General features: G+C 32.7%; 1 long non-coding RNA gene across 1 annotated transcript; it reads left to right on the plus strand.

The window, feature by feature from the left end:
* Window positions 1-5,131: 5,131 nt before the first annotated feature.
* Window positions 5,132-9,036, plus strand: LOC139488202 (uncharacterized). Its single transcript, XR_011655940.1, has 3 exons — window positions 5,132-5,260; window positions 7,266-7,464; window positions 8,873-9,036. It is a non-coding gene; the product is annotated as an uncharacterized lncRNA (long non-coding RNA).
* The last annotated feature ends 417 nt before the right edge of the window (window positions 9,037-9,453 follow it).

Genomic DNA, 9,453 nt, shown 5'->3' on the forward strand with positions numbered 1-9,453 from the left:
AGTAATTGCGCATTGAGTAAACATAATTCCAATATTGCATGAACAAATCCGTGAGAAAACGTATATATACATGTATGAATAAAGATGTGTTTTAAAAGACCTATTGGCATTATTTCACGCTAGGACCTAAGATAACTAGAACTAAGCAATGGTTGATCCAGAAATTTTCATAAGTGGGGACTCATTGACTGCCTTAGAGGGGTCACGTCCAGTCATGCTTCCGTGATTCCCTATATAATCTACCATTTGTTTCCCAAGATTTAGGAGGGGGCTGGTACACACACATATATATAAATATACCTCTGCGGCGGAGCCAGCCATTTGAAAAGAAGGGGGTCTCAACCCAGGACAAAAGGGGGAGGGGGTGGTTCCAACCATATGTCCCCATTCAAATACATTGATCGTTCAAAAAAAAGGGGTGGTTCCAACCCCCGAAACCCTCCCCCTGGATCCGCCACTGATACCTAGTATGCATATAATTAAGAACAGCTTTGAATATATGCATATAAAATAATGGTACGTTTAAAAACCGTTCAGGATCTCCTGGTTGCACACAGGACATTAAGTAACTTAGGACATGTATATATAATAGTAAGAGTTCAGGGTATACATTCGATAACTAACATATTTTATAATTTTGTAATTTTTGTTTTGATAAAATCAGAGACATATAATACATGTATTGAGACATATATAATACATGTGTCTCTGAAAAAATCAAACCATCTTTAAAGAAGTTATTTCAGTTTGAATCGACTGTCTTTTGCATTAGAATTCCAAAACGTTAATGTTATTTACAAATGCCAAAACCTGCAAGAAAGAAACATTTATATTCGGTGATTTTTACACTAAACGTTTTCGTAATTTGTTTTAAAAATATTAAAAAGTACATGTACATCGTTTTTTCAAGATTTGTATAGTAACTGGTTTAATTAAGTCCCCTTGATGAAATTTAAATTGCGAGACGCTAATTAATAAACTATGATCTATCTATCGGCATGCGTCGTTATTTGGGATACGTCACGGATGACCGATGGTCATATTCAATACGATATACCAATCATCATTTGAATTTGGACAATTGATCTTTAATAATTAGGACTAATTGGTGATGGCAGAGAATAAGTCGCTGGTGATGGTTAAAAACATATAAAAGTAAACTTTGCAAAAAAAAAAGGTTTCCTCGGAAAAAATTATGAAAATATATGAATATGCTAAATAATTTTTTTTTCCGAAATAATAATTAAAGACGTTTAGAAACAACAAATTTTCACAGTTGGGAAATTTTCAATTTAAGTTAAATTTCATTTTGAAAACGTTGAAAAATATAGATCTTATTATATGTTAAATGTGGGCCGCTTGGAGATCAACTTGTGAAACCCTGCATGATAAGGGTTTGTCTACTTTCGTCTTTTTATATTACCAAACATTCTATAATCAAGGATTTGTACAAGGCCTTGTTATAATGAATATTATCGCCAATATCACCATAATTAAATAAAGAACAGATACAATATTCGCCTAAAGAGTTTGCCATCTAACAATTCAAAATGAAATGTTCAGTCGAAACTGAGGTACCAAATCTATAAAAAGAATCACTATTTTAGTCGAAATTAAACTGTATATAATATTCTTTTTTTCAAAACTCCTGAAATAATTTAACATTAACTATAGAGAGCTTACATATGCAAATCTGTTTAAAAGTATGTGAGCGTAAATAAAATTTGTTTATTACCCCCCCCCCTTTTTTCCTTCTATAAAATTTAATTGTAAACGATTTTCGTTCTTAATTTGTGTTTGCTCATTAACTGGGGTTCATGCTGTCAAAAAAAAAAAATGTCTCCTTGTGTAAAAGTTATTGATAAGAAAAAATTGAAGCTTCCAGAAGAATAACGGTACGTCTAAACACCGCTTGAAGGACCTCCTGATTGCACTCATGACATACGAAGTGCACTCAGGACCCTTTATAGTCATCGCACACAGGATGGATGCATATATTCTTTATACGCTTCTTATTTTAGAGTTAAATTTGGTAGAATTTGTAATTCTTAGAAAATAATAAGGGCACGTGTCACTGATTACACAACTACTGAGCCATGAATTATCCAATCAACAAAATTAATTGGATTATCTTTATTGTTGTTTTATACATTGTGTTGTTAGTACAGTGTGACCATGCGGGAAGTAATATTGTGACGTCTAGAATGAATATCACGATGTTTTAAGATTTTCGTCTTTTATTAAAATTTCGTTCCATAAATTTTTAAGTTTTATTCTTAATTTTATTATCATGTCCTGGACCAGTAATTAATTCTTTGCACGAGTTTGAAAAGGGAAATAATTATAAATGTTCATACTTTAAAAGAATTTATATTAATTATAAAAGTTTTGTATATGGAATCCGTTCTAAACGGTAAAAGCCGTACTTTTCAAACAATCAAACTCATATACATGTAGTTAGATGTTATTTCTCATTTTTATCGAACTTGTCCAGGAATTTCATTTTTGAGTTATACGAATATTTTAAGAAATCCGTTTTTATTAAGTTTTTTTTCTCTAATTAAAGTCGTTTTGTCCAGTTTCACAAGCCTGAAACGAATTTCAATGCGAAATAAATTCTGAAAATGAACTTGTCTCCGTTTTCGTCTCCGTTTTTTGAAAATTATGATATTTTGGGTATAATTATTTCTAAAAAATATGTAAGTTAGATTGTAGTAGCGAGAAATTTTAAAAAAGAAGATGTGGTATGATTGCTAATGAGACAACTATCCACAAAAGACCAAAATGACACAAACATTAACAAAGAAAGACTATTTCGAAGACAGTTTATTGACACGAAATCCGTTCAAACCACGACTAAGTCTTCGTGCACAGATTTCCGATAAGGTTAAACTGAATATTGTACATAATTGTCTTCTCTTGTATAATGGTTTGTTGAGAATAAAGATATACAAATGTAATAAAATTTGATATTCAGTCAACATTGTGTTTGTTTAAAAACTTAGAGAGAGAGATAGAGAAAAGAATCACACTGAAAAACAAAAATCGAACTTGTTACAGAAAAAAAAACGCAACTATAAAATAATTTTCTTTATTCGTGAACTGCAAAACACAACAAATTAATTTACCCGTCATCATGAAAAATAAACTGAAAAAGCACATCGAATGAGATATATGTTTTATTTTTTCTATATGCAAATTCATGTTAAAGGTAAAACTGAACTAAACAATACAATTCCTAAAAAACAATAAAGATAATCCAATCAATTTTGTTGATTGGATAATTCATGGCTCAGTAGTTGTGTAATCAGTGACACGTGCCCTCATTATTTTATAAGAATTAACATAGATCTATCTAAGTTCGATTCAGGCGCGGATCCAGAGGGGGGAGGGGGGTGGAACCCCCCCTTTTTTTGGCCGATCAATGCATTTGAATGGGGACATGTAGTTGAACCCCCCCTTTTTTTGCCCTGGGTTAGGACCCCCCCCCCCCCTTTTAAAATGGCTGGATCCGCCCCTGCGATTTCAACTTCTACCAAAATTTAACTCTAAAATAAGAAGCGTATAACGAATATAAACATCCATCATGTGTGCAGATATGATTACGGTAATGGGTCCTGAGTGCATTTTGTATGTCCTGAGTGCACTTTGTATGTCCTGAGTGCACTTTGTATGTCCTGAGTGCACTTTGTATGTCCTGAGTGCACTTTGTATGTCCTGAGTGCACTCAGGAGGTCCTGAGCGGTTGTTTAGACGTACCCGAAGAATAAATCATTTCCTGAACCTAAAATACATTTATCTGTAATTAAAGAAAATTCGCCTAAAACATTCTCTCATATATTTAAACAATTAATTGTAAAATAATTAATTCAACGTCGGACTTTCTGTCTGTTTACTAATACTTTTCTTGTTCAGTTTAGTTTATACCCATAATAGATGAACGGAAATAAGTACTTTTTAGGAAAATTTACAACTCAAATTTTCAAAAAAAAAAATTCTACACTTTTTACCTGGATGTTTTTCTCTGTCTCGAAGCCGCAACCTTTGACCCCGTATCAAACGTAGCGACCAACACCTCACATGACGTATTCTCGATGTTGAGGTATTGACAATATACAATCACATTTATCAATCACATTTATCAATATACAGCAAGTAAGTAATTTGGTGTTGAATGCCAGTAGATCAGAATTTGTTAATTGAACTTTACCTGTTTAAGGGGCACTAGCTGCCAAATTCATGTTCTTCATCGATTTTAATAAAATTCCAGTGGCGGATCCAGAAATTTTCATAAGTGGGGGCCCACTGACTGACCTAAGAGGGGGCCCGCTCCAGTCACGCTTCAGTGATTCCCTATATAAGCAACCAAATTTTTTCCCAAAAAGGGGGGGCCCGGGCCCCCTGCCCCCCCCCCCTAAATCCGCCTCTGAATTCACATAACGTGTATATAGTGTTGAATTGTTTATTAAAATGTTGCGCACAATCTTGGCTGATATGCATAAAACCATTATATTTCATGACACTGCATGAAAAAGAAATTGACTTATCGCATAATACCAGAACCAGAGACATATATATTGTATCTAATATCTCTGCCAGAACTAAAAAATAAACTACAGTAAGTCCACATACACATAAGAGGGTATGGATGTGAATCAACAGAATAGAGAACAAAGGACAAAGAAAAAAAAAGGAATAAAGAATAGTGAAAGAAAGAGAATAATGGAAAAAAGTGTAAGTTATTAAAAATATAACTAAAACAAGAATGTGTCCCCAGTACACGGATGCCCCACTCGCACTATCATTTTCTATGTTCAGTGGACCGTGAAATTGGGGTAAGAACTCTAATTTGACATTAAAATTAGAAAGATCATACCATAAGGAACATATATACTAAGTTTCAGGTTGATTGGACTTCAACTTCATCAAAAACTACCTCGACCAAAAACTTTAACCTGAAACAGGACGAACGAACGGACGAACGAACGGAGGCACAGACCAGAAAACATAATGCCCCTCTACTATCGTAGGTGGGGCATAAAAAGAAGACAGAAAAAAAGACACCCCTCCGAGACGAGCCTTACGTGCACTGTTATTACCCAGGCGGCTCATTTTATTTTGGCTTAGAAATAAACATAATTGACAAGTTTCCTTCCCCTGCATTCTCGATCCCACATGTAAATAGCACGGTGATTTCAAAAAGACATTGATACATCATTACAACACTTGCCGTCAGTATTTGAATATATTGATTAAGAAGGTATAGAAGATTAATGCACGCACACTATTATCCACCACTGGCCTAAATAGTTAGTCCGCAAACAACGAGGGTCATAAAAACCCAGCACTTTGAACACAGCCACCGGCATGGTGTGAATCTGAAAGCTTCCCACTATCCATTTCTACCCATAGAAAACTTTTGCCTTTCAATTATCAAAAACGAAATATGTTGATATTAATGGTATATAAGAATTATTGGGGAATTTAAACCATTCCTATTGTAAGTGATAAAACTAAATTTATATCAGGGTGATTGAAATGAGGGGAAAAAAGGGGGAATCAGGAGTTCAGGGCCCCCTGTTTGGGAAAAGAATTGGTTGATTATATATGGAATCACTGAGTCATGGCAGGAGCAGGCCCCTCTTAGGCAGTCGGTGGGCCCCACTTATGAAAAATTCTGGATCCACCACTGTGGTCATGGTGGTCTTAGTTGTATTATCTTTTAAAAAAAAATTTACACCTGTATAGTGTATATTCTTTAGTGTAAATCAAGGGAAAATACTGTGAACTATCTGTGCATTGGGGCTTATTAAAAGGTATTTCGGGGGGAAGAAAGAAGGGAGGGTGAGTCCATGGGAGGTAATCCCCACCCCTTTCAATTTGAGAATATGCTATTATCTTGTAAACGGTCCAGATCCCCATCCCTAAACCATATATTTTCTTGAATGGGACGATAAAACAAATCAAATGAAATTAAAAGGAGGTCTTTGGGGGTTACCCCACTCTGTTCAATTTGAGAATGTGCTATTATCTTGTGAACGATCCAGATCCCCACCCCTAAACCATATATATTCTTGTCGGGGACAATAAAATTAATAATGAAATAAAATAAAAGTGAAGTCCCACCCCCTCTAGTTTGAAAACTTGTAAACGGTCAAGATCCCCACCCCTAAACCATATTTATATATTCTTGTATAGAACAATAAAACAAATCAAAGGAAATATAGGGAGAGTCCATGGGGTTCACCCCCACCCCCACATGTTTGAGAAACTTTTAAATGGTTGAGATCCCCTGTCATCCAGTGGTTAGGTGAAAAAATTTCAGGATCCCTGATCCCCACCATCAAACCATATATATTCTTGTATGAGACAATAAAACAAATCAAATGAATATAGGATCATCCCCTTTGTCTTGGGTTGGGAACCCCCCTTTTTAAAATGGCTGGATCCGCCCCGGCATACCATCTAGCTAGCTATAAAGGCTTTAAAAATATGAAATCAAACAAGGAAATTAACAGTGTAGGCAACTGTTTTGAATTTAAAAAAAAGTCTTTTACATATATATAACAATGTTAAATTTTTTGTGCATTTATTTTTGCTTATCGTATTTTCAATAATAGACAAAATTGCATGATTGAATATTGTAATTTAAGAAAAATCAGCATACATGATATAAACATTGATAAAATGGGAAGTGGAAACTGGGAATTTGACAAAGAGACAACAACCCAATCAAAGAGCAGACAACGGCCGAAGGTCACCTATGGGTCTTCAATGCAGTGAGAAAAATTCGGCACTGGTCTTCAGCTCATAAATATGTATCAGAAATGAAAACGAGATACAGCTTTCAGTTGTATTAATAAAAACCTCACAATAAGTTCTGAATATCAGAATATACAGTATTGCAAGATTCTCTCAAAATGTACACATAGAGCTGAAAAACTGTCAGTGACTGTAAAATTAATCATGCTTACATTAAAGTCCATGGAGTCAATCTTAATATGCATACTCTCGTACAAAGGAATATAAGTATGCAATAGACATCAAGTTTTCAAAAATAAGAGTATCTATGCCATTAATTTACGACAAGATCTTAATCAAGTAATAATTTCGGTTTGTTTAAATATTTCGGAGGTTAGTATGACCTCCTCTTTGGTGATGATGTTTTCGTTTTAAAGTTGGGAAAATTGTTTGTACATGTACCAACAAAAATAAAAACACAAATTCAATCTAGAATTATGTTTTTATCATTTTTTTATGTTTAGGTTGTCAGCAAGATGAAAAGGACAAGTATGCAGTTCAAAATTCAAAATGTGGATAAGTTGAGGTTCTAGGTCTTACCTTTGCAGATTTTCATATTTTGCATGAATGAATTCAAAGGTTATATGATGGACAGCAGAGAAAGAAAAAAACAACTTTTCAATTATCCTGCTCCTGGATAAATGTAAAACATCTTGTTTTTCGGTAAGTTTTATGCTCTGTTTTGATAGTGTTAGTGCATTCATCTTTCCAGTCTTTCCTCTAAATTGTAAGTTTTTGGTGAGTGTTCACCATGAATTTCAGTAAGTAACTTGTGGATTTACATGTATATACTCAAAATTTAGTACTAATATTAATGGGATTTTAGCATGACATCCTGCCAAATGCTTGTTAATCATGTTTATGTTCCAGAACAAACAAGTATTTGGACTGTACGCATACAGTCTGCCCAATTTTAAGAAGTTGGTCAAGTTTATTACAAACAAATGTACAGTACAGATCAACATAACTGAAATCTTTAATAGATTAATACAAAAAGTTTAATTGCAGTTAAAATAAAAACACAGGTTTGGTTGAGCTGGTACCAGACAGTACAAGTATACTTAAATGGTCTGACTGTACACATATGGTGGGACTGTAAGTTCTGGACCATAAAAGTAAGATCCGAATACTGATATGGTCTGGAACATTTATACATGTCTTAAAATTAATATCAAACACATTGGTGTTTTTGAACTTGGTAATAAGTTATGTGATAGAACTATAATGTTTTGGGATATCAAAATCAAAAATATCCCATTTTTACTTTTAATAAAGAAGAAGATTATTGATGTATGTTTAAATGTATATTAAAATGAGACAGCAAGCCAACAACACAAAAATAAAGGATAAAACATACATATTTTGTTTGTATCAATGTTATAATTTCCAATATGTTCAAGGTATTTTTTCATTAAAATAAAACACAAATTGAAATCTGTCTGAACTTCAAAAGCTTAAAGAAATATTGTTTCTGTTGTCTGCATTTTGTATAATATATTGCAAATTCTTGTGAATAATGGAATGTTATTATAGTTGTCTAAAGTTTTAACTTTTAACATTGATCTTTATACTGTAAAATTCATAAATTATTGCGTGCATTTATTATTGCGATTCTGTCATTTTAGACTTAAATGCGATTTTAAATTTTACGATTTTGAAAAATCCTGTTTAATCCATATAAAATATTTCATAATACGAGTTTAAATTATTGCGTTTACAACTCCGTTGCATTTTTCGCAATAAAAAAAAACTTACATTAATTCCGAATTTACAGTATATATATATATTATGTATATAACTTGGGAAAATACCCAAATTTTATAAAGAAGAATAAATTAATTGATTGTTATATGGTATTAGAATAGGAAGATGTGGTATATTGCTAATTTGACAACCCTCCATCAGAGACCAAAGGATGTAGGCCGTTAGCAACTGATGACACTGGACAACCTTTAACAATCAGTAAAATCCATACCGCATAGCTATTTTTATTGAAAATCATATTACTGCTACATGTATGAAAACAATTTTGTATAATCCATTACTTTAGATTTTATTGGTTCTTTTTCAGAAGGATTGAAATTCACCACCTAAAATAAATGGAGAAAACATAGAAACAAGACCAGAATAAATTCAAAGAAAAAAGTTGGATCAGTTATTATTTTCATCACTCAGTCAATGATTTGAAGTTCTTTTAAATTCAAAAAAATATTGAAACCACAATAATGTCAAAGTTCTGTGCTGAATGTCCAAAAAGTGGACTATACCATCAAACAATGCTGGATGATAAGAAACTATTAATGTTTTGTGTTGAGGGATATTGTGAAAAAAATAGATTTACTTAAATAGCTACTAGTATGTTAAGAATATCTATCTTTAACAATAGAGTTTTTATTGATTTCAAATGGCAAATAATTGTGTTTCAAGAAAGTATTCTATAATTCATGAATAAACATATATTGATACTTACATTATCTGCTTTGTTGTTTAAAAGTTTAGTTTTGAACAGTTAAAGAACAATATGCTAAATTAACATTTCCCAAGAAAAAAAGATATTCAATTAAAAAGATTCATCTTATAATAATTTACTACCAAATAGAATACATTGTAACATACACATTACTGTTTATTTATATCTATATATTTACAATT

Source organism: Mytilus edulis, chromosome 9, assembly GCF_963676685.1.
Source record: "Mytilus edulis chromosome 9, xbMytEdul2.2, whole genome shotgun sequence".
NCBI classification, from domain to species: Eukaryota; Metazoa; Mollusca; class Bivalvia; order Mytilida; family Mytilidae; genus Mytilus; species Mytilus edulis.